At 43.2% G+C, this 17879-nt stretch overlaps 1 protein-coding gene across 2 annotated transcripts in view; it reads right to left on the bottom strand.

The window, feature by feature from the left end:
• traf3ip2l (TRAF3 interacting protein 2-like) overlaps positions 1-17879 on the bottom strand; it is a 78414-nt gene that overhangs the window by 27256 nt on the left and 33279 nt on the right. The gene's annotated exons all lie outside the window — the stretch shown is intronic.

The following is a 17879-nucleotide window of genomic DNA, read 5'->3' as shown; positions in this document are numbered from 1 at the left end:
CGTTAATCACACCATCCTGGTCTCAACACTCTAGGTTCACATTTTCTAAAAAAGCACTTAGATGGTTTGAATCATATCTCAAGAACAGGGAACAAAGTGTAGTGATCAATAACATGTATACAGCTCAGAAAAACAGAATGGGTGTCCCACAAGGATCGGTTCTAGGTCCGCTTCTTTTTAGTTCATACATAAATTATCTTCCTGAGGTAAGTGCAGGGGCTAGTGTTCAGATGTATGCTGACCACACTGTAGTTTATGCGGCAGGAAAACATGTCTTGCCGTTACTGATGTGTTGACATAACATATGGTTTCAATTGTAGAATAGCTTAATAACTCATGCTTGACATTGAATATCAAGAAGACCTCTGTGATTTGTTTTTCCTCCAGAAAACTGCCAATGGTAGAGTCACTCAACATTATACATTTTACATTTACATTTTAGTCATTTAGCAGACGCTCTTATCCAGAGTGACTTACAGTAGTGAATGCATACATTTCATCATTTTTTTGTAATGGCCCCCGTGGGAATCGAACCCACAAACCTGGCGTTGCACACACCATGCTGGCGTTGCTGGCGTTGCAAACACCATGCTCTACCAACTGAGCCACAGGGATCAAAGAGGAGTGAATCAAGCAGGTTCCTGATGTTAAATATCTTGGAATCATTTTAGACTCAGCAGGTTCTTGATGTTAATGTGTGAAATTATTTTAAAAAATTGTGAAATGCTTGATAATGTATGTGATATCAACAGAGGTATATTTTCTGGGTGATTTAAATATTGACTGGTTTTCATCAAGCTGCCCACTCAAGAGAAAGCTTTAAACTGTAACCAGCGCCTGCAACCTGGTTCAGGTTATCAGTCAACCTACCAGGGTAGTTACAAACAGCACAGGAATGAAATCCTCAATAAGTATTGATCACATCTTTACTGATGCTGCAGAAATTAGCTTGAAAGTAGTATCCAGATCCATAGGATGTAGTGATCACAATATAGTAGCCATATCTAGGAAAACCAAAGTTCCAAAGGATGGACCTAATATAGTGTATAAGAGGTTATACAATACGTTTTGTAGTGATTCATATGTTGATGATGTAAATAATACTTGCTGGTCTGTGGTGTGTAATGAGGAGCAAATAGACGTTGCACTTGACATAAGCACGCACCCATTTACAAAATGACTGTAAAAACTGTTCAATCCCAGTGGAATTGAACAATTATTTGGTTGAGAGGGATGAGGCAAAAGGAATGGAAAATAAGTCTGACTGCACAACCGATTGGCAAACATACTGCACATTGAGAAACCATGTGACTAAACTGAATAAAAAGAAGAAGAAACTACACTATGAAACAAAGATAAATGACAAAGAATGAGAGCAAACTCAGCTCCATCAAAACCGACTGATATTGCCAACTACTTTAATTATTTTTTAATTGGTAAACTTAGTCATGACATGCCGGCAATAAACGCTGACCAAATTGTGAAAAGACAAGAACTGTAATTGAATTCCGTATAGTGAGATTTTTTTTTTAAATTGTTGTCTATCAACAATGACAAGCCACCAGGGTCTGACAACATGGATGGAAAATTACTGAGGATAATAGCAGACGGTATTGCCACTCCTATTGGCCACATCTTCAATATTAGCCTACTAGAGAGCGTGTCCCCTCAGGCCTGGAGGGAAGCTAAAGTCATTCCACTACCCAAGAATAGTAAAGCCCCCTTTTACTGGCTCAAATAGACCACCAATCAGACTGTTACCAACCCTTGGTAAAGTTTTGGAAAAAATGGTGTTTGACAAGATACAATGCTATTTTATAGTGAACAAATTGACAACAGACTTTCAGGGAAGGACATTCAACAAGCATCGAATTTACACAAATTACTGATGATTGGCTGAGAGAAATTAAGGCATTTGTGAAAATTCTATAGGAATATAGAGTAGGAAAGCGGCTGTGTGTTCGGACAATTAATAGACACTGCAGTAAATAAAACCGAATAAAAACATCTGTCTTATCCACGAACAGAGTCTACACTGACCGGTGAGCTATAGCCAATCAAAGCTACAGTAGGCCTTTATTCAAACAAGCCATTTGCCCCACAGGCCTGCCATCATTCACTATGAACTGGACTGTGTGTTTACAGGCAGTAGGACCTGTCATCATTCACTATGAACTGGACTGTGTGTTTACAGGCAGTAGGACATGTCATCATTCACTATGAACTGGACTGTGTGTTTACAGGCAGTAGGACCTGTCATCATTCACTATGAACTGGACTGCATGTTTACAGGCAGTAGGACCTGTCATCATTCACTATGAACTGGACTGTGTGTTTACAGGCAGTAGGACCTGTCATCATTCACTATGAACTGGACTGTGTGTTTACAGGCAGTAGGACATGTCATCATTCACTATGAACTGGACTGTGTGTTTACAGGCAGTAGGACCTGTCATCATTCACTATGAACTGGACTGTGTGTTTACAGGCAGTAGGACCTGTCATCATTCACTATGAACTGGACTGTGTGTTAACAGGCAGTAGGACCTGTCATCATTCACTATGAACTGGACTGTGTGTTAACAGGCAGTAGGACCTGCCATCATTCACTATGAACTGGACTGTGTGTTAACAGGCAGTAGGACATGTCATCATTCACTATGAACTGGACTGTGTGTTTACAGTAGGACCTGTCATCATTCACTATGAACTGGACTGTGTGTTAACAGGCAGTAGGACCTGTCATCATTCACTATGAACTGGACTGTGTGTTTACAGGCAGTAGGACCTGTCATCATTCACTATGAACTGGACTGTGTGTTTACAGTAGGACCTGCCATCATTCACTATGAACTGGACTGTGTGTTTACAGGCAGTAGGATGTGTCATCATTCACTATGAACTGGACTGTGTGTTTACAGTAGGACCTGCCATCATTCACTATGAACTGGACTGTGTGTTTACAGTAGGACCTGTCATCATTCACTATGAACTGGACTGTGTGTTAACAGGCAGTAGGACCTGTCATCATTCACTATGAACTGGACTGTGTGTTAACAGTAGGACCTGCCATCATTCACTAGGAACTGGACTGTGTGTTTACAGTAGGACCTGTCATCATTCACTATGAACTGGACTGTGTGTTAACAGGCAGTAGGACCTGTCATCATTCACTATGAACTGGACTGTGTGTTTACAGGCAGTAGGACCTGTCATCATTCACTATGAACTGGACTGTGTGTTTACAGGCAGTAGGACCTGTCATCATTCACTATGAACTGGACTGTGTGTTTACAGGCAGTAGGACCTGCCATCATTCACTATGAACTGGACTGTGTGTTTACAGTAGGACCTGTCATCATTCACTATGAACTGGACTGTGTGTTAACAGGCAGTAGGACCTGTCATCATTCACTATGAACTGGACTGTGTGTTAACAGTAGGACCTGCCATCATTCACTAGGAACTGGACTGTGTGTTTACAGTAGGACCTGTCATCATTCACTATGAACTGGACTGTGTGTTAACAGGCAGTAGGACCTGTCATCATTCACTATGAACTGGACTGTGTGTTTACAGGCAGTAGGACCTGTCATCATTCACTATGAACTGGACTGTGTGTTTACAGGCAGTAGGACCTGTCATCATTCACTATGAACTGGACTGTGTGTTTACAGGCAGTAGGACCTGCCATCATTCACTATGAACTGGACTGTGTGTTTACAGTAGGACCTGTCATCATTCACTATGAACTGGACTGTGTGTTTACAGGCAGTAGGACCTGTCATCATTCACTATGAACTGGACTGTGTGTTTACAGTAGGACCTGTCATCATTCACTATGAACTGGACTGTTTACAGGCAGTAGGACCTGTCATCATTCACTATGAACTGGACTGTGTGTTAACAGGCAGTAGGACCTGTCATCATTCACTATGAACTGGACTGTGTGTTTACAGGCAGTAGGACCTGCCATCATTCACTATGAACTGGACTGTGTGTTTACAGGCAGTAGGACCTGCCATCATTCTCTATGAACTGGACTGTGTGTTTACAGTAGGACCTGTCATCATTCACTATGAACTGGACTGTGTGTTTACAGTAGGACCTGCCATCATTCATTATGAACTGGACTGTGTGTTTACAGGCAGTAGGACCTGTCATCATTCACTATGAAATGGACTGTGTGTTAACAGGCAGTAGGACCTGCCATCATTCACTATGAACTGGACTGTGTGTTAACAGTAGGACCTGCCATCATTCACTATGAACTGGACTGTGTGTTTACAGGCAGTAGGACCTGTCATCATTCACTATGAACTGGACTGTGTGTTAACAGGCTGTAGGACCTGTCATCATTCACTATGAACTGGACTGTGTGTTTACAGTAGGACCTGCCATCATTCACTATGAACTGGACTGTGTGTTAACAGGCAGTAGGACCTGCCATCATTCACTATGAACTGGACTGTGTGTTTACAGTAGGACCTGCCATCATTCACTATGAACTGGACTGTGTGTTTACAGGCAGTAGGACCTGCCATCATTCACTATGAACTGGACTGTGTGTTAACAGGCAGTAGGACCTGTCATCATTCACTATGAACTGGACTGTGTGTTTACAGTAGGACCTGCCATCATTCACTATGAACTGGACTGTGTGTTTACAGTAGGACCTGTCATCATTCACTATGAACTGGACTGTGTGTTAACAGGCAGTAGGACCTGTCATCATTCACTATGAACTGGACTGTGTGTTAACAGTAGGACCTGCCATCATTCACTAGGAACTGGACTGTGTGTTTACAGTAGGACCTGTCATCATTCACTATGAACTGGACTGTGTGTTAACAGGCAGTAGGACCTGTCATCATTCACTATGAACTGGACTGTGTGTTTACAGGCAGTAGGACCTGTCATCATTCACTATGAACTGGACTGTGTGTTTACAGGCAGTAGGACCTGTCATCATTCACTATGAACTGGACTGTGTGTTTACAGGCAGTAGGACCTGCCATCATTCACTATGAACTGGACTGTGTGTTTACAGTAGGACCTGTCATCATTCACTATGAACTGGACTGTGTGTTAACAGGCAGTAGGACCTGTCATCATTCACTATGAACTGGACTGTGTGTTAACAGTAGGACCTGCCATCATTCACTAGGAACTGGACTGTGTGTTTACAGTAGGACCTGTCATCATTCACTATGAACTGGACTGTGTGTTTACAGGCAGTAGGACCTGTCATCATTCACTATGAACTGGACTGTGTGTTTACAGGCAGTAGGACCTGTCATCATTCACTATGAACTGGACTGTGTGTTTACAGGCAGTAGGACCTGCCATCATTCACTATGAACTGGACTGTGTGTTTACAGTAGGACCTGTCATCATTCACTATGAACTGGACTGTGTGTTTACAGGCAGTAGGACCTGTCATCATTCACTATGAACTGGACTGTGTGTTTACAGTAGGACCTGTCATCATTCACTATGAACTGGACTGTTTACAGGCAGTAGGACCTGTCATCATTCACTATGAACTGGACTGTGTGTTAACAGGCAGTAGGACCTGTCATCATTCACTATGAACTGGACTGTGTGTTTACAGGCAGTAGGACCTGCCATCATTCACTATGAACTGGACTGTGTGTTTACAGGCAGTAGGACCTGCCATCATTCTCTATGAACTGGACTGTGTGTTTACAGTAGGACCTGTCATCATTCACTATGAACTGGACTGTGTGTTTACAGTAGGACCTGCCATCATTCATTATGAACTGGACTGTGTGTTTACAGGCAGTAGGACCTGTCATCATTCACTATGAAATGGACTGTGTGTTAACAGGCAGTAGGACCTGCCATCATTCACTATGAACTGGACTGTGTGTTAACAGTAGGACCTGCCATCATTCACTATGAACTGGACTGTGTGTTTACAGGCAGTAGGACCTGCCATCATTCACTATGAACTGGACTGTGTGTTAACAGGCAGTAGGACCTGTCATCATTCACTATGAACTGGACTGTGTGTTAACAGGCTGTAGGACCTGTCATCATTCACTATGAACTGGACTGTGTGTTTACAGTAGGACCTGCCATCATTCACTATGAACTGGACTGTGTGTTAACAGGCAGTAGGACCTGCCATCATTCACTATGAACTGGACTGTGTGTTTACAGTAGGACCTGCCATCATTCACTATGAACTGGACTGTGTGTTTACAGGCAGTAGGACCTGCCATCATTCACTATGAACTGGACTGTGTGTTAACAGGCAGTAGGACCTGTCATCATTCACTATGAACTGGACTGTGTGTTTACAGGCAGTAGGACCTGTCATCATTCACTATGAACTGGACTGTGTGTTTACAGGCAGTAGGACCTGCCATCATTCACTATGAACTAGACTGTGTGTTTACAGTAGGACCTGTCATCATTCACTATGAACTGGACTGTGTGTTTACAGTAGGACCTGTCATCATTCACTATGAACTGGACTGTGTGTTAACAGGCAGTAGGACCTGCCATCATTCACTATGAACTGGACTGTGTGTTTACAGGCAGTAGGACCTGTCATCATTCACTATGAACTGGACTGTGTGTTTACAGTAGGACCTGCCATCATTCACTATGAACTGGACTGTGTGTTTACAGGCAGTAGGACCTGCCATCATTCACTATGAACTGGACTGTGTGTTAACAGGCAGTAGGACCTGTCATCATTCACTATGAACTGGACTGTGTATTAACAGGCAGTAGGACCTGTCGTCATTCACTATGAACTGGACTGTGTGTTTACAGGCAGTAGGACCTGCCATCATTCACTATGAACTGGACTGTGTGTTTACAGTAGGACCTGCCATCATTCACTATGAACTGGACTGTGTGTTTACAGTAGGACCTGTCATCATTCACTATGAACTGGACTATGTGTTTACAGTAGGACCTGTCATCATTCACTATGAACTGGACTGTGTGTTTACAGGCAGTAGGATCTGTCATCATTCACTATGAACTGGACTGTGTGTTTACAGGCAGTAGAACCTGCCATCATTCACTATGAACTGGACTGTGTGTTAACAGGCAGTAGGACCTGTCATCATTCACTATGAACTGGACTGTGTGTTTACAGTAGGACCTGCCATCATTCACTATGAACTGGACTGTGTGTTTACAGGCAGTACAACCTGTCATCATTCACTATGAACTGGACTGTGTGTTTACAGTAGGACCTGTCATCATTCACTATGAACTGGACTGTGTGTTTACAGTAGGACCTGCCATCATTCACTATGAACTGGACTGTGTGTTTACAGGCAGTAGGACCTGTCATCATTCACTATGAACTGGACTGTTTACAGGCAGTAGGACCTGCCATCATTCACTATGAACTGGGCTGTGTGTTTACAGGCAGTAGGACCTGCCATCATTCACTATGAACTGGATTGTGTGTTAACAGGCAGTAGGAAATGTCATCATTCACTATGAACTGGACTGTGTGTTTACAGTAGGACCTGTCATCATTCACTATGAACTGGACTGTGTGTTTACAGGCAGTACGACCTGTCATCATTCACTATGAACTGGACTGTGTGTTTACAGTAGGACCTGTCATCATTCACTATGAACTGGACTGTGTGTTTACAGGCAGTAGGACCTGTCATCATTCACTATGAACTGGACTGTGTGTTTACAGTAGGACCTGCCATCATTCACTATGAACTGGACTGTGTGTTTACAGGCAGTAGGACCTGTCATCATTCACTATGAACTGGACTGTTTACAGGCAGTAGGACCTGCCATCATTCACTATGAACTGGACTGTGTGTTTACAGGCAGTAGGACCTGCCATCATTCACTATGAAATGGACTGTGTGTTAACAGGCAGTAGGACCTGTCATCATTCACTATGAACTGGACTGTGTGTTTACAGGCAGTAGGACCTGTCATCATTCACTATGAACTGGACTGTGTGTTTACAGTAGGACCTGCCATCATTCACTATGAACTGGACTGTGTGTTTACAGGCAGTAGGACCTGTCATCATTCACTATGAACTGGACTGTGTGTTTACAGGCAGTAGGACCTGCCATCATTCACTATGAACTGGACTGTGTGTTTACAGTAGGATCTGCCATCATTCACTATGAACTGGACTGTGTGTTAACAGGCAGTAGGACCTGTCATCATTCACTATGAACTGGACTGTGTGTTTACAGGCAGTAGGACCTGTCATCATTCACTATGAAATGGACTGTGTGTTTACAGGAAGATAGGGAACGTTGTAAAAATAATTAGTATTCCATTTTCCATTTATAGTATTTTATAAATTGATAAGACAATATTAGAAGAATGGATAACTAGCAAAATAACACATCTTCAAATATAATTAATTAGAACACAAAAGTACTCAACCAACATGGTGGAGATAAAAAAAACACAGCAAGCAGAAGACATAGACCACTGAGACAGAGCCTGTCTCAGCCTCCAGTATTTATGCTGCAGTAGTTTATGTGTCGGGGGGCTAGGGTCAGTCTGTTACATCTGGAGTATTTCTCTTGTCTTATCCGGTGTCCTGTGTGAATTTAAATATGCTCTCTCTAATTCTCTCTTTCTTTCTTTCTCTCGGAGGACCTGAGCCCTAGGACCATGCCTCAGGACTACCTGGCATGACTCCTTGCTGTCCCCAGTCCACCTGGCCGTGCTGCTGCTCCAGTTTCAACTGTTCTGCCTGCGGCTATGGAACCCTGACCTGTTCACCGGACGTGCTTGTTGCACTCTCGACAACTACTATGATTATTATCATTTATGAACATTTTAACATCTTGACCATGTTCTGTTATAATATCCACCCGGCACAGCCAGAAGAGGACTGGCCACCCCTCATAGCCTGGTTCCTCTCTAGGTTTCTTCCTAGGTTTTGGCCTTTCTAGGGAGTTTTTCCTAGCCACCGTGCTTCTTTCACATGCATTGCTTGCTGTTTGGGGTTTTAGGCTGGGTTTCTGTACAGCACTTTGAGATATCAGCTGATGTACGAAGGGCTATATAAATAAATTTGATTTGATAGAAGGCACAGTATGGGGGTATGTGGGGTGTACACACTATGGGGGTACAGTGAGGGAAAAAAGTATTTGATCCCCTGCTGATTTTGTACGTTTGCCCACTGACAAAGAAATGATCAGTCTATAATTTTAATGGTAGGTTTATTTGAACAGTGAGAGACAGAATAACAACAAAAAAATCCAGACAAACACATGTCAAAAATGTTATAAATTGATTTGCATTTTAATGAGGGAAATATGTGTTTGACCCCCTCTCAATCAGAAAGATTTCTGGCTCCCAGGTGTCTTTTATACAGGTAACGAGCTGAGATTAGGAGCACACTCTTAAAGGGAGTGCTCCTAATCTCATTTTGTTACCTGTATAAAAGACACCAGTCCACAGAAGCAATCAATCAATCAGATTCCAAACTCTCCACCATGGCCAAGACCAAAGAGCTCTCCAAGGATGTCAGGAACAAAATTGTAGACCTCCACAAGGCTGGAATGGGCTACAAGACCATCGCCAAGCAGCTTGGTGAGAAGGTGACAACAGTTGGTGGGATTATTCGCAAGTGGAAGAAACACAAAAGAACTGTCAATATCCCTCGGCCTGGGGCTCCATGCAAGATCTCACCACGTGGAGTTGCAATGATCAGGAGAACGGTGAGGAATCAGCCCAGAACTACACGGGAGGATCTTGTCAATGATCTCAAGGCAGCTGAGACCATAGTCACCAAGAAAACAATTGGTAACACACTACGCCGTGAAGGACTGAAATCCTGCAGCGCCCGCAAGGTCCCCCTGCTCAAGAAAGCACATATACATGCCCGTCTGAAGTTTGCCAAAGAACATCTGAATGAATCAGAGGACAACTGGGTGAAAGTGTTGTGATCAGATGAGACCAAAATGGAGCTCTTTGGCATCAACTCAACTCGCCGTGTTTGGAGGAGGAGGAGGAATGCTTACCTACAAAGAGAATTCTCGTCAGTTATCGTTACAGCTGTGTACATTCCCCCTCAAGCAGACACCAAGACGGCCCTCAAGGAACTTTACTGTACTCTATGTAAATTGGAAGCCATATATCCTGAGGCTGCATTTATTGTAACAAAGCAAAGTCGAGAACAAGGCTACCTACATTCTATCAGCATATTGATTGCACTACGCGCGGGGGTAATACACTCGACTACTGCTACTCTAACTTCCGTGATGCATACAAAGTGCTATCCCGCCCTCCCTTCAGCAAATCCGACCACAACGCCATCTTGCTGCTACCGTCTTATAGGCAGAAACTCAAACAGGATGTACCCTTGACTAGCACCATTCAACGCTGGTCTGACCAATCGGAAACCACGCTTCAAGATTGTTTTGATCACGACTGGGATATGTTCCGGTCAGCCTCAGAGATCAACATCGATCTATACGCTGACTCAGTGAGTGAGTTTATAAAGAAGTGCATTGGAGATGTTGTTCCCACTGTGACTATTAAAACCTACCCTAACCAGAAACTGTGGATGGATGGCGGCATTCGCACAAAACTGAAAGCGCGAACCACCGCATTTTACCATGGAAAGAGGTCTGGGAATATGGCTGAATATAAACAGTGTAGTTATTCCCTCCGCAAGGCAATCAAACAAGCGAAACGTCGGTACAGGGACAAAGTGGAGTCGCAATTCAACGGCTCAGATACGAGACGTATGTGGCAGGGTCTACAGGAAATCACGGACTTCAAAAAGAAAACCAGCCCCGTCACGGCCGCTAGCAAGGACTGCGCCCCCCCTTTTCTTCTCAGTGGCCGACATAAGAAAACATTTAAACGTGTTAACCCTCGCAAGGCTGCTGGTCCAGACGGCATCCCTAGCCGCATCCCAGTCTTCTGTCCCCACATGCTTCAAGATGGCCACCATTGTTCCTGTACCCAAGAAGGCAAAGATAACTGAACTAAATGACTACTGCTCCGTCATCATGAAGTGCTTTGAGAGACTAGTCGAGGATCATATCACCTCCACCTGACCGGCCACCCTAGACCCACTTCAGTGTGCATACCACCCCAACAGGTCCACAGACGATGCAATCGCCATCACACTGCACACTGCCCTATCCCATCTGGACAAGAGGAATACCTATGTAAGAATGCTGTTCATCGACTATAGCTCAGCATTCAACACCATAGTACCCTCCATGCTCATCATCAAGCTGAAGGCCCTGGTTCTCAACCCCACCCTGTGCAATTGGGTCCTTGACTTTCTGATGGGCCACCCCCAGGTGGTGAAGGTAGGAAACAACATCTCCAATTCGCTGACCCTCAACTCTGGGGCCCCACAAGGGTGCGTGCTCAGCCCCCTCCTGTACTCCCTGTTCACCCACGACTGCGTGACCATGCACACCTCCAACTCAATCATAATTTTGCAGACAACACAACAGTAGTGGGCTTAACTACCAACAACAACGAGACAGCCTACAGGGAGGAGGTGAGGGCACTCTGAGTGTGGTGTAACGAAAACAACCTCCGAATCAAAGTCAACAAAACAAATGAGATGATCGTGGACTTCGGGAAACAGCAGAGGGAGCACCCTCCTATCCACATCAAAGGGACAGCAGTGGAGAAGGTGGAAAGTTTTAAGTTCCTCAGTGTACATATCACAGACAAACTGAAATGGTCCACCCACACAAAGTGTGGTGAAGGCGCAACAGCGCCTCTTCAACCTCAGGAGGCTAAAGAAATTCGGCTTGACACCCAAAACCCTCACAAACTTTTACAGATGCACAATCGAGAGCATCCTGTCTGGCTGTATCACAGTCTGGTACGGCAACTGCTCCGCCCACAACCGTAAGGCACTCCAGAGGGTAGTGAGGTCTGCACAACGCATCACCGGGGTCAAACTACCTGACCTCCATGACACCTGCAGCAGCCGATGTTACAGGAAGGCCAAAAAGATCATCAAGGACAACAACCACCCGAGCCACTGCCTGTTAACCCCGCTACCATCCAGAAAGCGAGGTCAGTACAAGTGCATCAAAGCTGGGACCGAGAGACTGAAAAACAGCTTCTATCTCAAGGCCATCAGACTGTTAAACAGCCATCACTAACTTGGAGAGGCTGCTGCCTACATTGAGAACCCATCACTGGCCACTTTAACAAAAGGATCACTAGTCACTTTAAACAATGCCACTTTAAATAATGCCACTTTAATAATGTTTACACATTACTCATATCATATATACAGTTTAAGTCAGAAGTTTACATACACTTAGGTTGGAGTCATTAAAACTCGTTTTTCAACCACTCCACAAATTTCTTGTTGAAAAACTATCGTTTTGGCAAGTCGGGTTAGGACATCTACTTTGTGCATGACATAAGTAATTTTTCTAACAATTGTTTACAGACAGATGATTTCACTTATAATTCACTGTAGACCTCCACAACTCTGGTTCATCCTTGGGCTCAATTTCCAAACGCCTGAAGGTACCACGTTCATCTGTACAAACAATAGTACTGTCATGACGTTGGCCTGTGGGTAAGGTTTATGACCCCCCCCATAAATACCTTTCTCCCTTCCCCTCTCTTACTGACCCTACTGAAGGACTGCTGTCCTGTTAAATATAGAGAGTCTGGGAACATCAAACAAATGGGGAAAGGAACCATATTTTGGTAATAAAACCAGTTGGAAATATGCTTGATAACGTAATGAGTATGTAGGTCAGTTCAGTTGTCATCTGAGACATTATGACTGATGACAGGACGACATAAACTGTACCTGGGAAAGTATCCACCCTCTAGTTATCAGAGTCACATGGAATTGTTATGCAATTGAAATGTTTGATATTGAAATTGTTTGTTAGGAGATTAAATGTAATTTTAGCTTCCAAATGAGAGATTTGGGTTTTCATAAGGAAAGTGCCCTGCTTGATCAGTGGCCCACCCCTGTGAAGAGGAGGGGTTATAAACGATGAAACACATCCTTTCCCCCTCTCCACTATATAAGCCTTTGACGAAAAGATAACCAGGTTGTTCTAGTACGGGAGGTCTGCAGCCTCTACGTTAGAAGGACACACATGTCAAGGACAGAACTAAGCCAACCTCGGCGTGAGCTATGGTATGAACTGGTATGAACTTTGAGCTTATTCACTACAGAAGTGATACTTCCTAGCCGTTGAGTTAGCAGCGGCCGCTGAAGACGTGGGCTAGGAAAGGACGGACGACGGATCCAGTCTAACAGACGGACGAAGATACCACCACGTATCCAATTTACCACCAGAGACATTCTTAAGAGTTTACAGGAAGATCTGTTGGCCAACCCGGCCAGCATCTACGACCAATCTACCGAAGCGCAGCTCAAGAGTATATATTTATTGCATTTTCCTTTTCCAAATGGGCGGTAATTTAGAATGCATAAGATAATGTATTTACGATAGCATAGCTGCTGTTTCTCTGTTCCTAAATCTTCCCGCTCTTTCATTCAAGCCCAACCCCCTTTCCTTTGTGTAACCAGCCATGATACAGGTTCCGTCCACCAGGACGTTTTCTGTATGACATCATTTGTATTCTGTGTATATGTAATTCTGTGTGATTAGTTTAGGTATTTAGTAAATAAATGATTAAACCCAATTTTGTATTGCTGATTCAACTTGTTAGCCAGGGTTCGTGAAGATAACCAAGAATTTACAACTTTCATTATGAGACTGAAAATAAGATAAGGGTTAATATTGACTGCTATCGATGTAAAATATTACTAAGTATTTTAAGAGTTTATTCGGAAGATAACGGCTCTATAAACGTTCTTCCGTGGTGCCCCGACTTTCTAGTTAATTACATTTACATGATTAGCTTAATCAGGTAATATTAATTACAGAGAAATCATTTTATAAGTTAGCATGTCATATCACTTAATCCGGCATAGCCAAAGACACGACAGTACGCAAGTATAAACACCATGGGACCATGCAGCCGTCATACCGCTCAGGAAGGAGATGTATTCTGTCTCCTAGAGATGAACATACTTTGGTGTGAAAAGTGCAAATCAATCCCAGAACAACCGCAAAGGACCCTGTGAAGATGCTGGATGAAACCGGTACAAAAGTATCTATATCCATAGTAAAAATGAGTCCTATATCGACATAACCTGAATTGTTATTAGCATGTTTTAACCGCTCCTATATAAATGGTAGTTTATCAGACAGGCTACAAGAAGGTCTGATATCATTATTACTGAAACAGGATACAAGTGGGAAATATAAAAATCAAGTCCATTTAAAAGAAATGGAGGCCCCTTTGACTTCAGTGTTGTGATGCAAAAATCCTATCAAAATGCATAGAGCATAGAATTAAAAAAGTATTGTTGGATATTATTCATCCTAATCAGACAGGTTTTTTACATGGACGATACATTGGAGATAATATAAGACAGGTACTGGAAACAATAGAACACTATGAAATATCGGGGACACCAGGCCTGGTTTTCATAGCTGATTTTGAAAAGGCTTTTGATAAAGTACGACTGGAGTTTATATATAAATGCCTGGAACATTTCAATTTTGTAGAATCTCTTATAAAATGGGTTAAAGTTATGTATAGTAACCCGAGGTGTAAAATAGTAAATAATGGCTACTTCTCAGAAAGTTTTAAACAGTCAAGAGGAGTAAAACAAGGCTGTTCACTATCGACATATCTATTTAATATGGCCATTGAAATGTGGATCTAGATCATTTCTCTAACCTCTCTGGATTACAACCAAATGATATTACGTATTGGATCACTAAAAAATGTAACTTTTACATTACCGTGTAGTTTACCAATTAAATGGTGGTGATGTGGATATACTTGGTATACATATCCCGAAAGAAAGAAAATTATACACATGCAAAGCTGTCATCAAAACAAAGGGTGGCTACTTTGAAGAATATAAAATATATTTTGATTGGTTGAACAATTTTTTTGTTACTACATGATTCCATATGTGTAATTTCATTTCATTTTTTGATGTAGAAAATAGTGCAAATAGAGAAAAACCCTTGAATGAGTAGGTTTGTCCAAACTTTTGACTGGTCCTGTATGTATGTATGTATGTATGTATGTATGTATGTATGTATGTATGTATGTATGTATGTATGTATGTATGTATGTATTTGCAAAGAAATATAGGGGATTGGAAGTGATGCAGACGATTACATTGATGGAAGCGACAATCCATCTGCAATATTAAAACTGATATACCACATAAGAAAGTAAAAAAATTGTAGCCTCTTTGTCCTTCTGCAGCTTGCCTGCCAATGCATGCTTGTCCCAACCAAACACCCAAGCTAACTGGCTTGCTTGCTAGTTAGCTACTTCCAGGCACAAATGATAGAACACCTCATTGACCATTTTACTTGCCCGAAGCAGAGCTGGTTAGGCTGTTAACATGTTGTCTAGAGTGTTCTTGATTAACTATTTTCTTTTAAATTCCCTACGTTTACTGATACCGGTCATATTCAGTGTGTGTTGCGTGTTGATAAATGTCAGACAAGAGTGCTCTAAAATCGGAGTCGATAGCCAAAGTGAATTTGCAAACACAAGAGATATGCTAACTAGATAACTAGTCACTGGCTTACTGGTGCTCTTCCATGCCGACCCTAGGAGGGGTGCGTCACTTGAGTGGGTTGAGTCACTGACGTGGTCTTCCTGTCTGGGTTGGCGCCCCCCCTTGGGTTGTGCCGTGGCGGAGATCTTTGTGTGCTATACTCGGCCTTGTCTCAGGATGGTAAGTTGGTGTTTGAAGATATCCCTCAAGTGGTGTGGAGGCTGTGCTTTGGCAAAGTGGGTGGGGTTATATCCTGCCTGTTTGGCCCTGTCCGGGGGTATCATCGGATGGGGCCACAGTGTCTCCTGACCCCTCCTGTCTCAGCCTCCAGTATTTATGCTGCAGTAGTTTATGTGTCGGGGGGCTAGAGTCAGTCTGTTATATCTGGAGTATTTCTCCTGTCTTATCCGGTGTCCTGTGTGAATTTAAATATGCTCTCTCTGATTCTCTCTTTCTCTCGGAGGACTTGAGCCCTAGGACCATGCCTCAGAACTACCTGGCCTGATGACTCCTTCCTGTCCCCAGTCCACCTGGCCGTGCTGCTGCTCCAGTTTCAACTGTTCTGCCTGCGGCTATGGAACCCTGACCTGTTCACCGGACGTGCTACTTGTCCCAGACCTGCTGTTTTCAACTCTCTAGAGACAGCAGGAGCGGTAGAGATACTCTCAATGATCGGCTATGAAAAGCCAACTGACATTTACTCCTGAGGTGCTGACCTATTGCACCCTCGACAACAACTGTGATTATTATTATTTGACCATGCTGGTCATTTATGAACATTTGAACATCTAGGCCATGTGCTGTTATAATCTCCACCCGGCACAGCCAGAAGAGGACTGGCCACCCCTCATAGCCTGGTTCCTCTCTAGGTTTCTTCCTAGGTTTTGGCCTTTCTAGGGAGTTTTTCCTAGCCACCGTGCTTCTACACCTGCATTGCTTGCTGTTTGAGGTTTTAGGCTGGGTTTCTGTACAGCACTTTGAGATATCAGCTGATGTAAGAAGGGCTTTATAAATACATTTGATTTGATTTAGTTAAAACCCTGTCAGTTCCACTTTAAACTTTAGATGACTGGTTACTTTGTCTGTTAAACCTTAAATGTTTTTTTTTTGCAATTGGATGTAGTAGTTATACATTTTGATTGGGAAATGCTTTGTTTTTGTATTCTTATGATTAGGATCTACTGGTTTATTATATCTGAGTTTATGGACTGCTTATCCTTTAACATCATGCTGTATGTGACTGCTGTCTTTCCATCGGCCCTATGTAGTGGTGCCTGGAGAAGTGCCGCACTCAATGAGCTGTATACGGCCATAAGCAAACAGGAAAACGCTCATCCAGAGGCGACGCTCCTAGTGGCCGGGGACTTTAATGCAGGGAAACAAATCCATTTAACCTAATTTCTACCAGCATGTTAAATGTGCAACCAAAGGGGAAAAAACTCTAAACCACCTTTACTCCACACAAAAGAGACATGTACAAAGCTCCCCCTTGTAAGCAAAAATTAAAGCAGGAAGCACCAGTGACTCGGTCAATAAAAAAGTGGTCAGATGAAGCAGATGCTAAGCTACAGGACTGTTTTGCTGCACAGACTGGAACATGTTCTGGGATTCTTCCGATGGCATTGAGGAGTAAACCACATCAGTCACTGGCTTCATCAATAAGTGCATCGAGGACGTCGTACCCACAGTAACTGTACGTACATACTCCAACCAGAAGCCATAGAGTACAGGCAACATTCGCACTGAGCTTAAGGGTAGAGTTGCCACTTTTAAGGAGCGGGACTCTAACCCGGACGCTTATATGAAATCCCGCTATGCCCTCCGACGAACCATCAAACAGGTAAAGCACCAATACAGGACTAAGATTGAATCGTACTACACCGGCTCCAACGCTCGTTAAATCAACATTTAAATGTAAAAAAAAAATGGTGATGTCAAAGCCCAAAACGATGCTTAAACCACATTAATCTGAGTGGCTTCTGTCCATCCATGTCTACGCCCCTGATGCAAACAGCCATGATGACAATTGCACATCACAAATAGTCTACAAACCGACACTTCGGACTAAACTTTTTCATTACCTGGTTTGCATACCCATTGTTGCCTTAGTTAGTATTTGGTGATATCATGAGTTGAAAGGTCTTTCCTACCCTACTGGCTACCGATGTCATTCTTCTGTGAGCTGCTCCATGCCAGAACCAGTTGACAGCTGAACACTCTGGCTGCCTGCAGATGATATTCTTCTGAAACTAGGCTATGTGCTGCGCGCATGTCA

The sequence above is a fragment of the Salmo trutta genome, chromosome 22, assembly GCF_901001165.1.
Source record: "Salmo trutta chromosome 22, fSalTru1.1, whole genome shotgun sequence".
NCBI lineage: Eukaryota > Metazoa > Chordata > Actinopteri > Salmoniformes > Salmonidae > Salmo > Salmo trutta.
Note: the sequence above shows the minus strand (reverse complement) of the source record. Positions and strands in the feature narration are given on the sequence as shown.